Source organism: Phaenicophaeus curvirostris, chromosome 1 (assembly GCF_032191515.1).
Source record: "Phaenicophaeus curvirostris isolate KB17595 chromosome 1, BPBGC_Pcur_1.0, whole genome shotgun sequence".
NCBI lineage: Eukaryota > Metazoa > Chordata > Aves > Cuculiformes > Cuculidae > Phaenicophaeus > Phaenicophaeus curvirostris.
The window spans coordinates 166,547,428-166,570,660 of record NC_091392.1 but is presented as its reverse complement, the minus strand read 5'-3'; positions in this window follow the sequence as shown (position 1 = coordinate 166,570,660).

The window sequence follows — 23,233 nt, the reverse complement described above, 5'->3', positions numbered from 1 at the left end:
ATGTGTGATTCTTATCTATGTGTAGAGGCTAAGCATATGAGTACGCAGCAGTCCTGCAATTATTCCCTTTTCAATATTTTCCATTTCAGAAAAACTATGGGAAAAGCTGTCAAAGAGTTCTTTCCAGTTAAAGAGTCGGCTAAAAAGTCTGAAACAGAAGGACCATTTCTAATGACTCAACACTGAAACACAGAAGAAAACACAGAACCACTTCAATGCAACAAGTTTATAAGTAAACAGTAAACCCCAAGCAGTTATGGGATAAAGGCCACCCTCTTGTGTTGAAAATAAAGGAATATGGGTAACACATCTGATGTGGATATAAAATGGAGTTGGCTGAAGCTTACTCCAATGGAGCTACTGAAACCCATAACAAACCTACACATCTAGATGAAAATGTTTTACTTTTTTGGAAGATTTTGATGAGAACTCTTACCAGTCCACAAACAGCACTCAAAATATGCAAAGTTATGAGTTAGACTGAAAAAAAATTCAGTAGGTTTAACTACTAAATTGAGATTTTCTACAAAACCCTTTTTCTTTCAATAACTACCTCATCTCTTGAGTTAAATCCAAGAATCATCTTCTGCTGTGTTACTCCAGCAATTTTCATTTACAGCCTATTTACAATGTTGTACTAAATGTCAGGAGATATATTCTTCATTTTTTATTCTTGCTTACAGCACTTTCGTAGAATCATAGGATCATACGACTGGAAGACCCCTCTAGCCCAACCTCCTGCTCAAAGCAGAGGCAGCTCTGCAATCAAACCAGATTGCTCAGGCCTGTGGTCAGTTAGATCTCAAAGGCCTTATGAGGAACAGCTGAGAGAGCTGGGGTTGTTTAGCCTGGAGAAGAGGAGGCTGAGGGGAGACCTCATTGCTCTCTACAGCTACCTGAAAGGAAGTTGTGGAGAGGAGGGTGCTGGCCTTGTCTCCCAAGTGACAGGGGGTAGGACAAGAGGGAATGGCCTCAAGCTCTGCTAGGGGAGGTTCAGGCTGGACATCAGGAAAAAAATTTTCACAGAAAGAGTCACTGGGCACTGGAACAGGCTGCCCAGGGAGGTGGTTGATTCACCATCCCTGGAGGTGTTTAAGGCACAGGTGGATGAGGCACTGAGGGATATGGTTTAGTGTTTGATAGGAATGGTTGGACTTGATGATCCGGTGGGCCTCTTCCAACCTGGTGATTCTATGATTCTATGAAAACCCTCTGAAAGCACACACTGCAATAGTTCTATGGACTGCCTGAATCCTCTCTGACTGTCCTCACAGTGGTTTTCATTCAATAGCTCATGGGAAAATGTATATATTTAAGCTGTTGTTGTCAATGTTGTTGTTGTTTTCAATTTCTCAATAAACATTTCATGAACCATCTGCCAGTGACTGCAGAATGAGTAATGCTGGTCTAGAGCAGAAGTGCACTACTCCTTTAAATGGTCTTTTGTCACTTTTTTATGCCAAATGTGAATTTTTGCAAAAAATTCTAAAAATAATGTAAAAATTACTGTTAATACAGAGAGGTATACTGCCCAAATACTAACTGAAACAGACAAAAACAGTCAGAAGGGGAGTTAAGTAGCTTCTCACATTAGAAGGGTTAAGATGTCCAGCAGCATGTAAAAGCTTGTTGTCCAAATATCCAATCATTTTTTCAAATCAGACTAGTTATCTGCACCTAAAAACTGAGAAGTGGATGGGGAGGCTTGACAGGTATTTTGCTAAAAAACCTGAAGCATAAATCCTTGTTGGTGCAAATCCATCTTTGACCAATATTGGTAGAGACTGCATATGTAATGGATTGCTATTTTTGATACTTCTCAGAAGTCTAAATACTAGTGTACAAGGCAATACTAAGACTGGAAATGTCAGCTAGGCCCATAGAGCAAGCTTGAACAGTGGTGGTTTACACAGTTTAATTGCTACTGGTCTCTGCTTGGGCTGCTCCAGTTGCTTCTGCACAGAGGAAATTTACTGTAGAGGCAGCAAGCCTGAAGCAGCACGGGTGTGAGGCAATTAACACCACTTGCCTTGGGACCAGTCCCAAACCTCTTCTATTTGTTGGTAAAGACCATGTAGCCAGGTCCCTGTGGGGCTCCATGAAAAAGCTGCTCGAGGGAATGCAGTCTGACCTGTTCTGTGCTCTTCTGCCAGGCATCATGTAGGCCTGAATTCTTTCCCCAAACACCTCTAGCAAAGCATGCAAGCCAGAAGCTTTATTGCTTCAGGCCCTTGGGAGTCAATAGAGAAAGACGGACACATCTGGAAGGTGATTCAGCATTTAGGTCACCTAGACATATAGTGCAGCTGTCTCAGATACCTTTAAAATTACTCAGGGTTAATTTGTGCTACATTTAGTCAAAGAACATTGTGAAGAAAACCTCACAGTATGTCCAGTTAAGATTAGGTAGGACTCAAGGATTTTGGACGTGTGAGCACTAAGCATGCATGTTGTCTATGAAACAACAAATGCGATCTATAAGACCTACCAGACTGACCATGCATGGTGCACATGATTTATTCAGAATCTAGCATTTCTGACCAGCATTAAATGAATGACTGAATAAAACTGTGCTGAATGATTATACACAGAGCAGTACATGCTCTCCTTGCGCATGAGGAACATGTATGAGGCATCCATTGTCTTCTGCTGCACCCAAGTTCAATAGTTTCGGTAGTTACATGGTGTGTGTCTTTCCAGCAATTATTATATTATTACATATGACAGCATTATCAAGTCAGGTTTCAAGCTCCAAAATGTGCAGCAAAAAATTTATCCCATTCATGTTTGACCAGTTGAGGAAGCTCATCTTTTCCAGACTGATGATTACAAGTTTATTTCACATTATTATTTGTCTAGTTGTTTTTTAATTTGGTTATCTCTTAGTCTGCACATATTGAAGAGTTTATTGACTGAAAGACTGAAATATGAAGACAGTGAATTAAAGTGTATTGGATCATCTAGAGCAACTCTTTCAGCATAGCACTGAACTATCCAGTTATGCTGCACAGCCTCCACTAGAGAATCTTTTAAGGTCTCCTTATGAGTTTGCCCAAAAACCATCATTCATTCAGTCCATCCACTCTTTCTTTGCTCAGTCAAAGCCTGGGAAAGCAGGTGCATCTTCCAGTTAGTCCTGAAAGTCATATGTCTTAGCAGCAAAAATCAAGAAACAGAGAAGTGTCTCGTGAAGTCCGAGATAACAGTCCATTCATCTTTTGAATTGCTGGGGACACTGCTGTCATAAAAATGGCTAACAATTAGTATCCATTGTCATGTACAAGCAACCACAAACTGAAGTGGAAGAATAAAGGTCTGTTACGCATGTTGTAAAAACTGACATGATGAAGGAAACCTGCTGTGACCACTTGAACCCCTAGGCCGAAAGTGCCTGGAAATTGCAAATATTTCATTGTCATTGGTTTCACATTTTTGGGGATGGTAGATCTATGGAGGAATTCCTATTGCCTGTGGCTATTCTCTATGCTGAGGTGAACACAGATAAAGAAATTCCGTTCCTGTTCCTTGGGAACTGTCTTTCTAGTTTTCTTCATGTATTCACTGTATCTCCCTGGTGTTTTACAGCATTTTTGCCACTATTGCTCAAGGTTTGCAGAGGTAGGATAAAAAAACATCTAAATATCTCATCAGGGAATTCCCTCAGAAAACCACTAACAGTGTGCGTTGATACTGTCTTTTACAGGCATTGGGTGAGCTCTGCCCCATCTCTAAGAAAGCCCAAAGCCATGCGCATCCCATTAACACAAAGCAAAGCCCAGGCTAACTGGCTTTATTACTGGGATTTTAAAACACTGCCTTCAGATAGCTTCCAGATGTCTGAAAATTGGACATCTAAGTGTAAGCTAGTCAGCGAAGGCTTCTTTTATAGTTAGTGTAGGAGAAAATAAATGCCACCAGACACAATTTTTATGACCTATCTTAGATACCTATCTTAGGATGAGGTGAATCATCTAATCACGTTCTGGAGGTGTCTCTTTCTCTACATCTGCTGTATAGAGAGAGGCTAAATGCCTCACACAGACTTAAACTCTCAATTAAAAAAAAAAAAAAAAGAGAGAATCCGAGATCTTTAGATAACTTTGTCTTAGGAACTTGGAGTTCAATGAAACATCAAATAATGTGGGACTTGTCATGGGAGATAGCAATGCTGTGATCCTAATATTAGGTCTCAACCCTAGTTTTAAGATCTTCCAAGGGACTTTAAATTTGTTTACAGCAAGGTGTCTGTCTCCACACAGTCACCCTGAAAACCAGACTCATCTTCTGTCCATTTTGCAGGCATGTGGTAGTAGCCTGAGGCTTGAGCAAACCCAAACTGTGAGCTCCCAGATCTGCTAGGGCAAGCATGCCTCCCCATGACCAGCATGCTGACTTCTCTCTCCTCTCACCCAGGTTCCTCCACATTAGGAATTCAGGCAGGGCCAGTTCAGTAAGTCCTTGAGGGAATAATGTAAATGGAAGGATCCCAGATCCTGGTGTTTCATGACTGCCCTTAAATACTATGTAGGTTTACCCACAGTGTCCTCTTTGAGTTTTTACCTCCTCATTTAAAGGTTTCATTCTGTATTCTTATAGTATTGAAGAATTTAGACTGCTTACCTCTGTTTCTGTGGTGACTATATGAAGTTCTTGGGTTTGCTTGCTGGCCTAAGGCCTTGGCCTAGATGGCCTACAAAGTTTGCTTTGTAAGTCTGGATAACAGAGCAATTAGAAATAAAACAGGTGTTGGAGTTGGTGTCTATTCATGTAAACAATTGTGACCACAGGATACACCCTCTTCCAAATCACAGATTATGTCCCTTTAACAGCTGGCATATCACGCCAGTAAACTCAGGCTTTCATAGTCGCTAAGGAGAATAGCTAGAATTGCCACTTCAGTCCCACTTTTTTAAAAAAACTATGTAGTTCCCATTATGAGTTTCTTTTTCTTCTTGATGGTTAAGCTTTCTGAAGCCAGTAGATCCATCAACATCACATTTGTATTTTATACCTGCACATACATGCATACGCACTGCGTATACACAGCAACACAGAAACATAAACACACATCGCTTGAGCCAAAGGTAACCCTTAAGAAGCTTTTGTCAAACGCATGCAACTGCACAGAAGCTCCAGACTAGAAAGTCTGGATTCATATTGCTTAAATTAGGTGCATATTCACCATAACCTTCCTCCTTGTCAGAGGAGATGCATATCTCTGGAAAGTGATTTGGCTCAATTCAGAATTAAGTTGTCTTCTGATGGTGTTTGTCTCTTTTTGCTGAGGGCAGGCCTCAGTTTTCAAAGTGTTACACACTCAGAAACACCTAGATTTGCTGATTGTAGAGTGTTTGCGTATTTATTTGAAACAAAACACTACTGATGTTATCAAAACCTATGGCCTAAAATAGGTCATGTACAGTTTAGGAACTGACATGAGTGAGATCTTTCGGTCTTGCTCAAGTCATCTGAGATCTAGTCAGTCCAGGTCACTCTCAAGAAGTTATCTGCATCTGGTCAGCTGAATTGTTTCCAAAACTCCACTAAATTGTTCTCTGCTAGAAATTTAGATACTAGCTTACACCTAGACTCATTAGGCAACAAAAGCTAGGATGACCAAAATCTTTCCCCACTTACCACACCTGGGGGCTTCAGTCCACAGGGCCTTTTCAAAAAAACAGGCCCCACGCATAATGAAAAAAGAAGACTAAATCTGAGAAGAGCCAGAAAGATTTTGCAGTTTCAGTCCATAGCATAGTGGTTGAATTATCTGATCACTTTGTAAGATTTGGATTTGGGTCTCACCACTGGTGTTTAATTCACTGTAAACCTCCCAAATCAGCATCTTAGTGCCAAGCCAACAACTATTCTGGCAGAACAGGTCTTTCGTTACTTCCTATTTAGGATGTTTCAGTTTTTCTGGAATAATTAAAAAACGAGATATAGGAAAACAATAATTCTAGGCATGAAGATTGCACCATGAAAATGGTTGGGCACAAGTCATAGGAGTTTGCTCCTATGTCATGCTGGTCAGTCAGAACACACACAATAAAAAACCTGTGAACTTAGACACTTCAACCCCGGCTGATTTCTAAAAACACATTATTTCCAGAATAAACTTATATTAATTTTGATTATTATATTCTCTTAGCTGCTCAATGCTTCAAAAAAAGAAAAGTTCCTTGATAACTCTAAATCTTTGGTTGCCTTTCTGGCTTCAAAAAACTGCCTCTTTTAAATGTAAGACTGGGGTTCCTACAACACTTAAAATTTTTTATGAGTTTTTCCTTACCAAGAACTGGAATATAACAGGAAAAAGTCTGATTTCTGTTTTGTTCTTCCTTATTCTCTTCTTTCCATCCCTTAACTGCCATAACTGAGATTAATCTGCTTTGTTCCAGTGAGAAAAATCAAATACAATAGTATTGCAGTAGTTTTCGTCCAATTCGTAATAAAGTTACCTCACATGAGTAAGTAAGTCCCTCATTAAGGTCTCTTCTCCAATTAATATTGAGGTTCTAATATAGGTTTACTACTAACAGTTGCATAAGGATTGATAGAGAAGGTTCTTCATAAAATACTGAGTAGTATCTGGGTGGTAAGCATGCTGACCAGAAACATAAAATTGCAGGAATAGGAGACTAATCCAAAGCTAAATGATGTAACAAACAACCTTTTTGGAAGCAGGGCTTTCTCATTTTTCATTTGTTAACTGTGAAATTCTTCTCTTTCAGTCCCACACAAAATAAGAACAACTCCTTAAATCTGAGAAAAGTTGTGTCGAAGAACTTAGGGGTCTTTTTGTCATCCTCAGGGCTTAGCCACATAGCACAAAATCCCCCGATCAGTTCTTTCACAAAACCTCTGACTGCTCCCTACATGACATGAGTGTCAAAACCACATGAAACACACTGGGAATTAATGATGAAGGGATAGGGTGCACAGGGGCACAGGTAATATTCTCCTCTGTCATTCCTACTACAGGGAATGATGAGGGAAGGAGTAAGGAAGAGACATGAAATAAATACCTGGCTCTGAACCTGGTGTGAGGAGCAAAATTTTGGGTTCTTTGACCATGGGTTGGCCTGCACATCACCAGTCTTGCTGTCTAAGGATGGGGCTCACTTGTTCCCAAGGGGCAAAAGGATACTTATCAAGAAGATAGGAAAGCTCATTAATAGAGCTTTAAAGTAGATGTGAAGGGGGAGGGGGACAAAACCAGGCCTGATAATAAAAAAAAACACCTGGGAATGGCACTCTGGTGTCTGAGGAATGGTGTGCTAGCAAGGCCTTTTGGTCTGCCATCTCAGAGGAAATGAGGGATAGCACAAATGGCAGTGAAGATGTAAAGATTATAGATGGGTTAGAAAATTCAGTGAGTAGTCACTTAGGAATTAAGACTATTCCCTTCAGGAACATAGTGGTATCAATAGGCCAACTGAAGTGCATCTACACCGATGCATGCAGCATGGGCAACAAACAGGAGGAACTAGAATTTATTGTAAGGCTAGAAAATTATGATATAATTGCCATCATGGAAACTTGAACAAACCTCTCATGATCCAAGAGGAAATGTTTAGAGAGCTGCTCAACCAATTAGACATTCATAAATCTATGGGGCTGGATGGGATCCACCTAAGGGTATTAAGGCATGGGCTGAGGAGCTTGCCCACCCCTTTCTATCATCTACCGATAGTGCTGGCTGACTGGGCAAGTTCCACTTGACTGGAGGCTGGCAAATGTTACACCCATTTATAAGAGAGGCTGAAGTGGGGATCTAGGGAACTGCAGGCCTGTCAGTCTAACCTCAGTTCCAGGGAAGGTCATGGAGTAGGTCGTCTTGGGTGCCACCTCACAGCATACACAGGACAAACGGGTTATCAGGCCCACCCTGCAAAGGCAGGTCCTGCCAAACTAACCCCATCTCCTTCTATGATTAGGTGACTAGTTTAATGGATGAGGGAAAGGCTGCAAATATAGTGTACTTGGACTTCAATAAAGCCTTTGACACTGTTTCTCATAGTATTCTACTTGAGAAACTGGCTGCCACTGGCCTGGACAGGCGTACGCTCTGCTGGGTAAAAAAGCTGTCTGGATGGACCCAAAGAGTTGTGGTAAATGGAAATAATCCAGTTGGAGGCTGGTTAGAAGCGGGGTTCCCCAAGGCTCAGTTCTGGGTCCAGCCCTGTTCAAAACCTTTATCAATGACCTGCATGAAGGGATTGAATGTACCCTTAGTAAATTCACAGATTACACTAAGCTGGGAGGAAGTGTCGATCTGCTTGAGGGTAGAGAGGCTTTACAAAGGGATCTGAACAGTCTGGATTGATGGGCTGAGACCAAAGGGATAAGATTTAATAAGGCCAAGTGTAGAGTCCTGCACTTGGGACAGAAGAACCTTGTGTAGTGCTACAGGCTTGGGTAAGAGTGGCTAGAAAGCTCTCTGGCGGAAAAGGACCTGGGGGTGTTGGTTGACAGCCGACTGAACATAAGCCAGCAGTGTGCTCAGGTGGACAAGAAGGCCAATAGCAACTTGGCTCGTATCAGAAACAGTGTGACCAGCAGGTCCAGGGAAGTAATTCCGCCCCTGTACTCAGCACTGGTGAGACCGTGCCTTGAACATTGTGTTTAGTTTCAGGCTCCTCATTACAAGAAAGACATTGAGGTCCTGGAGTGCATCCAGAGAAGAGGAATGAAGCTGATGAAGGGGCAGGAGAACAAGTCTTACGAGAAGAGGCTAAGGAAGCTTGGGTAGTTTAGAAAAGGAGGCTGAGGGGAGACCTTACCACTGTTGACTACCTGAAAGGAAGTTGTAGTGAGGTAAGCGTTGGTCTCTTCTCACATGAGATGGGAGATGAGATGAGAGGGAATGGCCTCAAGTTGTGCCAGGGGAGGTTCAGATTGGACATTAAGAAAAAAATTCTTCATCAAAAGGGTTATTAGGCACTGGAACAGGCTGCCAGAGAGGTGGTTGACTCATCATCCCCGAAGGTATTTAAAAGATGGGTAGATGAAGTGCTTAGGGATATGATTTAGTAGTGGACAGGTACAGTCGGGTTTGATGATCTCAAAGACTTTTTCTAACCTAGTGATTTTATGATTCTGTATTTTTTTTTACCAGCAAACAAAGAAAGGTGGATTACTAATACAACTAACTGAGTTTTACAGTTTTTACTTCAGTTTTTCACTTCTACGAATGATCATTGGAGAAAGCACAGGTGATTCCATTCCTCTCTGCCTCAAAATGTGTAATATGGATACTCCTGTAATATGGCAGACAAACTTTATTCAATGCATCATTCACTTCTTTGTGCTACCTGCTACACAAAACGCTTGGCCTCTGGCTGAGATTCCAGTCTTCACAATACCATGGTTGAGGTTCCCCACACACATTCTTCTTGATGACAGGCTAGAGTTTTATTTGCATATCCTCAGATCCAGAATATTTCTCTCTCTGGACATGTAAGGGTGGTTCTGTTATGCTTTCAAGTTAGTTTTTAAGTGGTAATTATGGATCAAGAGTTCACATGGAGCTATACTTGATGTTAATAAGCAGATAAATATATAATCATTTAGTATTATGAAAAGTTCTAACTGAAGGACCAAAAGACTTTGTCATTTTACTCCACCCTTTGTGAGTCAGTAAAATGGATTGAATTATATAGCAGAACCAGCACTTTACTGTGATGAAACTCATAAAAAAACCCCACTTGAAAATGTCACTACATGTTGGCAGTTTATAAAAGGAGATTAGCTAGCTTATCCATTGGTATTAACGTGTCTTTAATATGGTAACATTCTTTGCAAATTAAATAGCTATTAATTAAAAAGCCTGTCCAGATATGCTTGTGTGCCAATGTGAATATAGCCAGAAATAAGCCCATTTTTATGCTTTCAGCAGGTTATGCATAGAATTTAAGACCAGTTAACTTTCACTTAATCCAAAGGGTGACATTTTGAGTTCTTAAGTTCCCTTTCTGCTCATCCACTGGTATATATAGATGAATTAGAGCAGTCCAAGAATCTTTTGGTTTTTGCAGTCCAACCTGTGATTTCCCCTTACACCCAAATATTGCATCTGCTACTAGAGGAAGGAAGAGTGTGTAGATCCTGGATATTCACTAATTCTATAGCATTTATTTCCTGTCCTGTCCCAGTGCCCACTATCTCTAAAATCCAAAATGACAGCTGACGGCCAGCAGAATAGTTATGTATTACTATTCTTTCTCTATTTTTGATAATAGAAGATAAGAACCTATTTAAATTGTACTATGTTGATAACCTTAGATTGATTATGACAAGATTAAAGCTAATGGTGAAAAAACTTCTAATCTTTTTAAGAAATACAGGCCAAAACCCATGAAACCATCATCTTAAATCAGGGCTTTGTCTCCATGTCTCCTTATAGACTGGGCAGTTGTATAATACTGTATAATGAACTTCTAAATGTAGTAAAAGTGGCAAGCACAGCACAGAAGCCTGTTCCTAGCTGAACTGGAGCTCTTGATTCACTGTATTTAAGCTAAACTCTGGAGAACTAAAGAACAGCTGTTCCATACCCATTCATATTGTGCCTTAAATGACAGCCCCACGCAGTAATTAAAGGAAACTATCTGTTTTGTAGTGTTCAGCCCACACAGAAAGAAGCTCTCAAACTGTGAATTTCCAGTGTCTGCCTTTCTTCTTTGTAAAACATGCACTAAAAGACAGTCCTATGCCAGGATTATGGATCCTTTTTAAAGTGTGCCTTATTAATTCACTGACTATCTGCAAACAAAATAAATAAGACAGCGGAAAAAAGCTTCATACATCTTCTAAATTATGGCACAGGCATAAAATCTGAAACCGATGCACTGCCCATCGATACTTATAATATCTGAGGTACAAAGCCTCATGAGTTTGACCCCAAAATAATGACTTTTTTGTGACTTCCATCTGAATCCTGATTTTTAAGTTCTTGTCACCATTAGTGGCACGTGATTTTTCTTGTTTCTTCCCAGACCCTTGAGGAAAATTCTGGGCAAGTTCTGCTGCCTGTAGACCTTACACAAATCCTTCCCTCAGTATCTTCTTTGTTCACCTGCAGTGCCCATAGCATACATAAACTAACATGGATTTTCAATTACCCTCATTAACTGTGAAGGGCTGTCCAGGGGGAGAAACAGGTATCTCATTCTCACTATCTCTGATCTTAGAAAGGCCTGAATTTCCCATTGGAGGTGCCTATTGCTGTTGCTGGTTCTAGAGACACACTAGACAACAAGGTTAGGCTTGGTCATTTACGTCAGGAATCAGTCCAAGTTGTAGATGTGTCACAAGTGTGATAGACTTGCACTTCCTCGTTATACTAAATGATGAGTCAGGAATTGATTTCTGTGTCTTCACAGGGGTGATGAGGAGATGTAGGTACCCGTGACATTTTGTGGGGTTGGCAGACATGTGTATCAGAAACCCAAATACTTCTAGATTTGTATCTGGAAGACAGTCAGAGTATCCTAGAACAGCTTATATGAAACTGAATTTCTACATTTACACAGCTGATCTGACTCTTAGTAGAGACAATAATATCTGGAGGGCTATTCAGTTCTTTGTACAGTAGATGTCTACATTTGGTTAGCCGAATACTCCATACTCCATTCACTGTATTGACTAGAGATCAAATTATTTTCACAGGTCAGACACTTTGCTCATGTGTAGACACCTCCCTGATGATACATAAATCTCACCCCAAAAGACAATTTCAGCATCTGGAGCCTCAAGTCAGTTGCCTAAACATAGGCATCCAGCATCACTCATAATACTACTGATGGTCTAAAAAAATCTATGTTGACCTGACGTTAGACAGCATCCAAACAATTTGCACTCTTCTGGGGAGTTAGCTGAAAGCATGGTGGACCTACACAATCTAAGATGTCACTAGACTCATATACTGAAGACAGGTGAGACAAATTGACCCTCCTTGTATATGGGTATAAAAAAAAAATAAATAAAACTATCTTGACTAACTCATTCTGTTTACAACATTACTATGCAGTATTTTAAGCCAAATAAATGCATTATTCACAGATCCATAAAAATTTTACTTGTATGTTCATAGATACAAAATGGATCTTTGTGATGAAGAAAAGATGTTTTCTTTTTAATGAAACAATTTTTTAATATGCATACTGATAATTGCATGTTATACTGATTTGCCAGTAATTTAAGGTCCTAAATTTTGTATTCCTATGTGCAAGAATGTTTAGCTCACTGAAATAGAATTATTTCACTGGAATACCCAATCTAACTGCCACTATCATCTGCTGAGTGATACATTTCTGGCAACTACGGCAAATTTGCCGATGGGGTTGTCTGAATGGAATGTTGCTATGTAACTAAACTCCAAAAAGTGTCTTTGAAAGAGTGATGAATGAGTGAAGTCCACAAATAGAGGTTTTTTTCTGTCATAGATATAATATTTACATAGAGCCTTTTAATTGCATCAGTAACTGAAATGACAACAAAATAAATCTGACAAAGAATCTGAAAAACTTGTTGTATTCTACACCTATGGGTGGAGAAGATTTCAGGGAGGCTTTAACTAGTTATTTACTTAATAATAAGGTTATATTTGCTCTTATGATTGCAATTACGATTTCATGGAGTTTCAAAACTGTGATTACAACAGCCTTCACATTTTGTGCAAAAGCTAGGTATATTCTCTTATAGCCTATAGGAATGTGACTGAGAAAGACTGAAAGAAAGCTTTAAGAGAAGCTGAAAGATTTACCGTTGTAGTAGAACACAAATGAACTTTTTTTGAGAACACCTAACACCTTGCTGTATGACACTGAGCTTTTTAACAACAGAATGTCTAATTATCACTTATTTTATGTTGCTTTTGGTCTGCTTCATTTTTGTACACTTAATGCGCTCTGATGTTTCTGTGACATAAAACTTATGCAGATGCTAATTCTCCCTACTTTTACCTTTTAAATAAAGACATTGTAAATCCTTTTTACTAATCAACTAAATGTAATATCACAATATCATTAAACTAATGGCTTATAGATGGTGTTGACACGCTCAATATTTTCATGTTTTGTTTTGTTGGCTTTAAAGTTATAGATATTAGATCATAACAAAATCCCAGCATATCTCACAATAATCCACATCCGTTGTCAACAATTTTAGGGATAGCTCTACCAGTCACATAAGTTCATATTTGCTATTTCAAGTCTGAACTCCTGCTAAGTGTATAAGTGCCCCAGTATAGCCTGGCTGGATTCTGCAGTAAACTAGGAACTCAGATCTCCAGAGGCCTGTTGATCAGCTTCTTTATTCTTGGGATGCATCAGACCAGGTAATTAAAGAATAAAAGAAACAGAAATATAAACATCATAGCAGAGGCCATGCTGAGAATCTCAGACACATTCCTCTATCTGGCATTTCCTATGGGGTTAGTTTAGGTGTTGGCATGTTGGCTCTTGTGAGTAAATTCCATTCATAAGCAACAGGCTTCACCAAATACTTAGGAACAGAATTGAAATGTATTACCTAGTATTGTGATTTCCACTTTTGCATCCAAAGACCAAATATTTGTGTGGTCTTACTATGCTAAGTTCCCCAGCATGGAACTGGTCTTTGGTTCCTTAATCAAGCAAACTGGAAGCTGAGAGGAGAAATGGCTGGTCTCTCTTTATACTCATGGGATAAAAATATGGAGGTAAAATAACTATTTTTAAGCTAAGATATTGTGTTGCAATGGCGCAGGTAGTTAAAAATTAATAACAAACACAGTTCAGGATAGAAAATAAAAGAAGAATTCTAAGAAACAAATGTCCATTTCATGAAGTGTTCAAGGCCAGGCGGGATGTGTCTTTGAGCAATCTGGTCTAGTGGAAGGTGTCCCTACCCACATATTCAACAGTTCTTCAGATGTTTTTCTTCCTTTACAAAACTAAGTCCTCTCAGGTAACAGCAAGATAAAGATGCAGGGAATAAGAAAAATAAGAAAATCTAACAAGACAGCTGTAACTAGCAAGGATATGAATGCAAAAGGAAATCACGATGAATCCTGCAGCAGTTTTTGGCTTAAGTTTGCTGGATTTGGCAGGTATATTCCAAATAGTTTTGTGCCTTTTAAGTTTTTTTTTTTCTTTGTCACATAATGTTCTCTGACAAGAAATTGCATTCAGTGTGAATCGGTGATGATTCCTAATTTAATGGGCAGTCCAACTTTTTCTGAAATCTTTCCCATAGAGACAATAGTTACAAACAGTGGGATTAATCTTTCCAGATTTCAATGCCTGCACCCTCAGATAATCATCCTTTGTTTTAACCAGTGAAAAGAAATAGACACTCATATCATGCAATTCCCAGTTTCATGAGGAAGATTTCCGGAAAAGATCAGATGTTTAAGAACATAACTAGCTCAAATGCAGATATTTGTGTTGCAGGTATTAAAGTACAGGTCACACGAATTCCACTGATAGGGATTCTCTCTAATTATCTTAGGCACCCAATTTTTAGGGATATAAGGAAACATTACAGGAAGCACAAAATTTCTCTGCATAGTAAATGAAGAAAAGTAGGCACCTCACCTAGATACCCAAAACTTAACGTGTATTAATTCCTCTTTGGATGACTTTGAAAGCATCTACATTTTTCCTTTGACTTTATAAACTCTTATTTGTGTAGAGTGAGTTCACTAGGAACCTAAAACTAGAAGAAAGTTATATGTGTAAGCTAGACATCACCTTTTACACTGACATGTCTGTCTGATAATGGCACAAGAAGACTGATGAAGAGAACTCATCTCGGAAAAGATTAATCATGTATTAATTTCTGTCTTCATACTACAGTGAGCTCCATCCTAGGCACAGGAACATCTGCAGATATACAAAAAAAAGAGAGGGAAAGGTAGATGTGATACCAAGCTCCAAACACTTTAAAACTGTATAGGTAAAGAACAAGGTGAAAAGTTCAAAATAAAATCAATTTTTTTTAAAAAAGTAATTTTTCATTAAGAAGTTATTTTTTATTGAGACCCTGTCTTGCTGTTTTACCAGTCTAAATGTGCATAAGTAAAATAATAGCAATAGTCATTATTTTCCAGGAAACCAATAAGATCTCAGAACAGCTTCTTTAGCTGAATAAAGTAACAATTCCAAACTAGCTGATGCCTCATAACAGCATAGGTACCAATGATCCTAATTCTGATAGCAGTCTGAAAAGCAATGCAGTGAGTCCTAGGTGTTAGTCTGGAGTATTGGAAATATGTGAGAGAGGTTCTGTATTTGGACTGCTTCCTCCATGCTTCTGTGCCAATGTTTCTATGTCTACCACCTTCTTTCTCAAGTCACACAGATTGTTGTGATTATGACTTACTACCTGTACGCATAAAACGAGGTTTCTGCTTCAGTTGAGAGCTCTTGTAAAACAAGCAGTATGTGACTGCTACACGCTAGGACATTTCTCTCAGAGAAACTTCACTCCTTGTCACAGTCCCCATTGGAGGTATCACACAGCACTGTTGTTCTTGACTGACATCTTTATGTCAACAATCCATTGCTTTCAGAGTGCATATTTGGAGTAAAAATATAAAGTCGTATTCATTGGCAGATAATTTAGAAACAACTTTTATATTCCTAAATAGTTTTACAATAGATGACTGAACAGATAGCCCACGCATCTGAGACCTCGTTAGTGTTATCCATCCAATTAATTGACAACATTGAAAGAAGTAAGTGGGAAATTTGAAAAGCCGCATAGCATTATCAAGATTTACTAACCTAGTGAATTATTTTCTCTGTTAGGACATTGAAAAGTCTAATGCTAGACATCATAATTATAAGAGATCTACCTCCCAAATGAAATAATTTTCATCTAATCGCCAATGGAAAAAACAAAAAGATTTATACTCAGGAGCAAAACATAATATTTTTTAAAATGCACATGCGCCAGCTTTAAAGCCACATTATTACGCACAAACAAATAATATTTTCTGGATGTTTCCTTGCAAATTTCAGTACCAGACACTGTCAATATGCATCAAGCATGCCATTTAAAAAGTAGCACTTGTACATTACTGTGCTTACTGTCACTACAAAAATAGAACTTCCAGCACTCAGAGAAGATGAAGAGTTTCAAACATAAGTATATTAACTCATGCCTTAGACATCTCTGAACCTGCTCTACACTCACAGCAGAATGGCCTGTGCATGAGGAGGAAAGCACCTGCTGGTGTATAGAAGCTGATTTTATGGAACCTGTTTTTTTTCAAAGCAATTAGAGCCTAATGGCCTTTAAAAATAAATCCTAGTCTCATATATTTATTAACTGTATCTCCTGGGACAAAGCTCTCCTCCATTTCTTCTTTTCTCAATCAGTGCCAGAAAGAGGGTATTTTTTTTATATCATTCAGTTATCTTCTGATAACTTTCTCAGCAGGTCTGCATGGGTGCAGCTGAAATAAGCAACTGGCCACTTACACCTCTTCTTCCAAGGGCATGTTTTACCCAGACAGCTGCAGGCAGACCTGAGCTCATTTTGCCTTTCCTCAGAGCTCGCTGACTGAACAGGAGTGTGGACAGGATGAACTCAGGGCTGTCTGTCTGTAACCACCTGTACAGGCATGCTCCATAAATCATTAATCAAGACTATGGGATTAACAACCCTAACTACCCATGTAAAAGCTGGTGGCAGAAAACCTGCTAGGAGTAGAGACTCTCTCTGTCGGCCATAGAAAAGGTAAGCAGCTCAAGCAACAATTTGTTGCACCAGAAGATAGGGAGATGAATCTCCCTTTGAAAATATCCTCCTTTTCTATTCTCCAAGGAAAGTGTAGTAATTACTTTAGATTTCTGTCTAACTTTGAGATGTTCAAGTTAGGTTAGAGGAATCTGAGACCCCAAGGGAGAGATTGTGAGCACCTTACATTGAGAAGGCACAGCTCTTGGGAACCAGCCACCAGCCAATGTGACTGCAGATACCTTGGTTTGATGTTCTAGACAAGACCAACCAAAAGGTTAATGCCTTTGTTTTCAGAGTTTTGAGACATGGGGAATACAAAACCTCGAGCCTGGATAACGTAATGTCCTGGTATGGTTTTCTATTGTTAACAGGTCTAAACAGCTTTATGTAGCAGTCTTGGGCATTTATAATTAGGAATCATGGTCTTTTAAAATCCTAATAAATATGTTCTTCTGAACTGTGTCAAAACAAAGTGCAAAACACCTTGAGTGGATTCCTTAAACAAATAATATTAAACTTACTTAAATAATGCCCTCCAGGTATTATACTGAAACACCTGTTTTCTTGAGCAACATCTACTCCCATGGGAAATAAGTTCAAAGCCAATATAGTAGCATACAAAATGTTTTTGCCAGATATAAATGCTGCCTACGTTTAGTATTGCAAATAGAATTTTTTTTCCATTTGCAGTCATCTTTCCGTAATAACCCAAGGTCATTTATATAACAAAACTATTTTTATTTGTATGAAAAAGATTATCATTGGAAATATTGAACTGCAACTCTATTTTTAAAAGGCTTTGTTGAGTTAAAGGAAAGAAAAAGCAAGTCTTTACTCAGATAGGGTTTTAACATTAAATGGGGGGGGCAGGGTGTGTGTGTGTTTGTACTTCAGCAAGTTTCCCTTTCTTCCTCAACAAGAATCTGAAATGAAAATCATCCAAGCAAATGGAAAGATCCTAGTTTCCTTCAATAGGTTTTGGGTTAAGGCCAACTCCTACTCCCACTTATTTCAGCAGTACAATATGTAACTGGGTTGAAATGATCCAATCTTTATCTCTCTGCATATCAAGATTACACAAAATCAATGGTAAATACAAAGTAAAATTCTAATTAGACCTTCCCGATGCTGATTTATAATCCAGAATTAAAATCTAATTTGCAATACACATTAGTTTTGGGAAGGATGACACAAGCAGAGAAGAATACAGGGAAGCAAGTAAAATCTACATTGTCAGTGTTGGTTTTGCCTTTTAGCTGACAGCCTGTTGTCATTGATTTTGGATGGTATAGGTTTGTATCTGTTGCATTTATTGTTTGTGGTTCATTTAAGAATCATGGCAGTTCAGTCCTCTGAGCAAGCAGAGAAGGATACACTTGATTATATTTAGAGAGTTTTCCACTACTCAGATTTTTCCATTAATTTCAGTAGGAGTTTGATTGAGCCTTTTGCAAATGCTAAAAACCCTCTGAGGGCTGGGTGTGAGCATTTCCATAATTAATGGCAAACGACATTTTCAAAAACAGTGTTCTAGCTAAAACAATTTCCTAGTGAAGTATTCAAAAGCAGCAGTCTTCCTGCAGTTCTCAACTATGCAAAACAACTTAATCATACCTTAAACCCAACTGGCAAAGAGTTGTCTAAGTTTTCAGTCTCTACTAGAAATGCAATCACTAGTAGTTCCGATGATCTTTCCTAATTCTTGTTGGAAAGAGCTTTTATTGCGGCACTTAGCAGTTCAGTTTGCATTCTGTGGAAATCATCTCCAATAGGATGATTGCTTCAGATTATTTAAACAGAAATTTAGAAATAAACAGAAAGACATTTCTAAGATCAAGGCAAATTAATTTCTTAGAAAAGGACTGACATCTTTCCAGCCAATGAGCAGGATTATCATTGTAAACAATTTAGAGAAATAATTGTTTCAGATTTAGTTCTAGTCTCCATACATGTCAGCTGGTGTCACAGGAGCATGTCTGCTTTGGAAAAACTAGCTGGAGTGTAGAGGCTTGATATGCCTGCATACCCTTACGTGCAGCATCTCACCTTTCACATTAGCTTTATTGCTTGTGGCTTGGGCTTAGTAAAACTAGGTGGTTTCTGCCAGCCTAGGCAGAAATGAACTGAAGCTCTTGAAATAACAAACAGTAGAAATCAGTAAAATTCAACAGGACTCATGGGAAAAAAACCAAACAACCAAACAAATCAACCATTAAGCAGTTTCTTTGATGGTACTTGAGAGATTTCATTGTCCTATCATAGAATCATGGAATGGTTTGTGTTGGAAAAGACCTTAAAGATCACCCAGTTCCAACCCTCCTGCCATGGGCATGGACACCTTTCACTAGATCAGGTTGCTCAAAGACATTTGAACACCTCCAGGAAGGGCATTCATAACTTCTCTGGGTAACTTGCTCCAGTGCCTCTCCACCCTCACAGTAAAAAAAATTCTTCCTAATATCCAATCTAAAACTCCTCTCTTTCAGTTTAAAACAATTCCCCCTCATCCCATTCCTGCACTCCCTGATATAGAGCCCCTCACTTTCTTTCCTGTAGGCCCCCTTTAGGCGCTGAAAGGCTGTGATAAAGCCTCCTCAGGTCTATGTCTATAAGCTATAAGGTCTTCTCTTCTCCAGGCTGAAAAACCTCAACTCTTTCAGCCTGTACTCTAGCCCTCTGATTATCTTTGTGGTCCTCCTCTACACTAACTCTGACAGATCCACGTCCTTCCTGTGCTAAAGACTCCATATCTTGTCTTCAGCTGTGTGGTGGAGTGAGGCTGGCCTGACTCCTCCATTCTGGTTCTCTTCTGCTCTGACTGTGGGGGGAGAAGAGCAAGAGCAACTTGTCCTTGCACAAAGTATCTTATCACAAGTAAATTGTACTGGGCAAGAGGAAGAAGGTGGGAAGCTCAGAGAAGATGTGTTTTAGCCCCTCCCTGTGCTCTGGCAACATACATACTAAGGCCGAACCTCACTTCACAAGTACTGAGATGCCGTATTTCCTTTCTGGAAGAGGGAAAAGCAAGGGAAGAGGTGTAATTTTCAGGGGAGACGATGTTATTACAGGATCTATCGGTGGGATATCAGGGCAAGTTGCTTTGCCTGATTCAAAGGATAATACATATCTGGCTATTGTACTTACTTTTTGCAAAGGAAAACTTGAAAAAAACAGTTTTTTGTAAGCTCAACTAGTGTTCAAGCTCAACTATATTATTGTTCAACTATATTCAACTATATTCATAGCTTAATATGACGAGTGTGTTTTATGAAAGTCCAAGGAAAAGCTGAAATTTTGATATCATCCAGATTCAAAAGGGAAGGGATGGAAAAGGTAAATCTCATTGGTGAAAAGGAGGGCTCAGCCAGCCCTACAGCAGTTTGACCTGAAGGTAGCCTCTTACAGCCACCAATGCAGCTGTCAGTGGAGTTTTCAATAGCCAGATGTTGTTACTGGAAAATACATTCCAGAGTTCATTGGAACTACTTATAGTCCTGACCTTGTGTGACCAAGACAGCTGATTCTGTAGCTAAAAAAAGGTATTGCAGATTAAGCCGAATGTGAAGCCTCAGCTATGGAATTATACAGTATTTTGCTAGTAAAAGTGTAATGACTAGAACACGCATGTGCCTCTCCACTGTGCCAGTGCAATTACCTTAAAAAAAAAAGACTTTAACCTGTTCTATATAACTCATGAGGTGAGTTTATCATTCAAGTAACTGGTGGAGCTGGTATATTTTCTTGCCCTCTTTCCTTCCATTTGGTTGATTTACTGTGTGGTTTCTTTAAAATTCTTCTTGTCCTTTAGGGTGAATACTATAAGATAACTAGAAAAAAAGTTTTTGCAAAAAAAAAAAAAATACCTTCCCTTTCTGCAGAACAACAGGACTTTCAGGGTCCTGGAATGTACTTGTTCCTCAACCACCCACAGAATGCGTGGCAAAATTAAATACATCTGATATGTACAGTACATCATGTCATGTCTGCCGATGTGATCCAATAGAGTGCTAAACATTACTCAATGCAAGGCTTATAGAAACAAAAAGGAGATACTGATTGCTTAATATTTACTTATAGTTTGTGAAACAGGACAGATAATCATACCCTATTTTCAGGAGAGTTTTTCCTAATTCCCATGCTGAAAATAAAATTCATTTAGAACTGCTTATTTTTCCTTACTTCATAGAATGTTTACTAAAATATGTGGTTGGTAGCTTAAAATTATAATGGGTTTGCAGTATGAGATGTCCTTTTTCAGCAGTAAGACAGTAGAGGGAGTGGAGGACTGGTTATTCAGAAATAGGTCTTCTAAACATGGACTATTTATATTCTTTTACATAGTTCAGAATCTGTACCTGAAATGCTTTTAAGGGCACTGCATGAGCTGTGTGAGAAATCTGTATGGATCTCTAGTAAATTTTACAATTTACCAGGTTACCTTGAATTTCGATGCTATGTTATACCTAGAAAAATACCTGTTCAGTTTTGATGGGATGAGAAACTATACTTATAGTTCCCAGATTTCACTGGCTGGACAGGTGTCCTGTGGTATTAAAGTTTCATTATACTCTGCATTAGGCTTAACCTGTGGGTTTGGATAAAAGCACTGTTAAACTTTACCCTCCTCCCTCCCTTCTCACCATACCCATTAAGCAGAAAGCAGATGACAGCAGTCATTCCCACCACAGTCTCATTTTCCCAGGTCTCTTTTTCTGTAAAAATAGTGCCACTTCAGCTGTTTTTTAGTACGAAGAAGAGTTTTGGTTTGCTCCACCTCTTGCCATTGGTAGCACTGAAGAATTCCTTTTTAGAGAGCATCTATTTGTCTGCCTAGGGGTCTAACAGAAGTGATCACATCTTCATCAGTATTGCACCTTTTATATTACTGAAAATAGTGTTGTAGTCTTGTGTCAGCCTTTTTATTACTTCTTCCTTCAGCATACCATATTATTTATATTTCAGAATTTCTGACACCTACCTTGTAAACCCCGTAGTTTTCTCTAGAATTTGCACTTATTTTTCTGTACTTGCTGAATGGGAGGATGTTAATGGTTGGACTCGATGATCTGGTGGGTCTCTTCCAACCTGGTTATTCTATGATTCTATGTTTCAAATACTGAATCTTAGCACTCTTAGATGGTCTTAGAGGTCTTTTCCAACCTCAATGATTCTATGACTCAATTGTTCTGGTCTTCCTAAATCCCTGAGGTGCCTGTACTATATCACTTCTTTAATATGTTCATGTTCTTAAATGCAGTCTCTACTTTAACTATTTTTAGATTTCCTCGTAAATATCTAATGACTCAGCACCCTTTTAGAGTTTATTGATATTTACACACATCAGAATAATACTACATCAAAATGTACCTTTAAGAAAAAATACAACTGAAAATCAGTATTTATAATTATGATTAGGAAACGTATGTCTTAAGGTATCTAATAAAAGGAAATTTTGAGAAAAATAAGAAAAATCATAAGTAAGGAAGAAAATTGTTTTACAGATTGCAAATTTATCTTCTTTCATTGCATAAAGAATTTCTGTCCAAGGAACATCTCTTTTTGGCTGACTACCTAGTTATTATTAGCAGTAAACATTTCACCAGTACTTCACAGGTAAAGTAAAAAGCCAAACAAATTCATGAATCATCCAACCTATTGTAAACTTTGGAAAAACTGTGCAGTTACCTCCAAGATCAAATTCTATTTGAATATCTATGAACCTTTTCTCTCTTTTACACTTATTAATTATAAATCACCTTCTTTGGCCATGTAAAAAACATCAAAATCAGTCTAAACCACTGCAAAAAAAGAGGATTTTGTGATGGTGGTATGATAGCTACAAAGATACAGAACAATTTTTAAAGGAATAGTAGAGGCTCAGTTGTTTGGGTTTTTTTTTAAAAGACACTGCTTACCTCACAAATTCCTCTGTGGAAATTAGAGGCTGAGTTTATAAAATTACCAGCCCTACCCATGTCAGTTCTTCTTCACATATTTCAGATGAAAAATTAGAGAGGGGACATTAAGCTTTAAAACCCCACAATTATGAAGAAACAAATATGTGCAGAACCATTAGACATGCATTTGAAAAGATCTGTGAAAAAAAATGTTGATTACCAGACTTAAAATATTTGCAGAATTGTACAGCAGTGGGGGATTTGATTCTGCAGAGTCCCCATCGCAGGGGGGTGGTGTTGGGACCATGGTGCACTAGGCTGACTAGAATACACTGCCTTGTGATCTCTTCTGGGATAAATGGCTCTTGCAAAAATAAGACTGCACAGGACTGAAATTTTATGGCATGTAGAGCCTGCTGTAAACAAGAAGGCAGAGACTGAGCTCTAGCACTGGTCTCCTGATGATCCACCGCCCTTACAAGAGTAGCTTATTCCGTGGTTTTGATTCAGCTAGCTCCTCCCAAGACAATTTGCTCCTGGGAACTAACACTAAGCAGTGCAGAGAAGAATCAAGCTGTGGCACATGAGAAACTGCACACTTA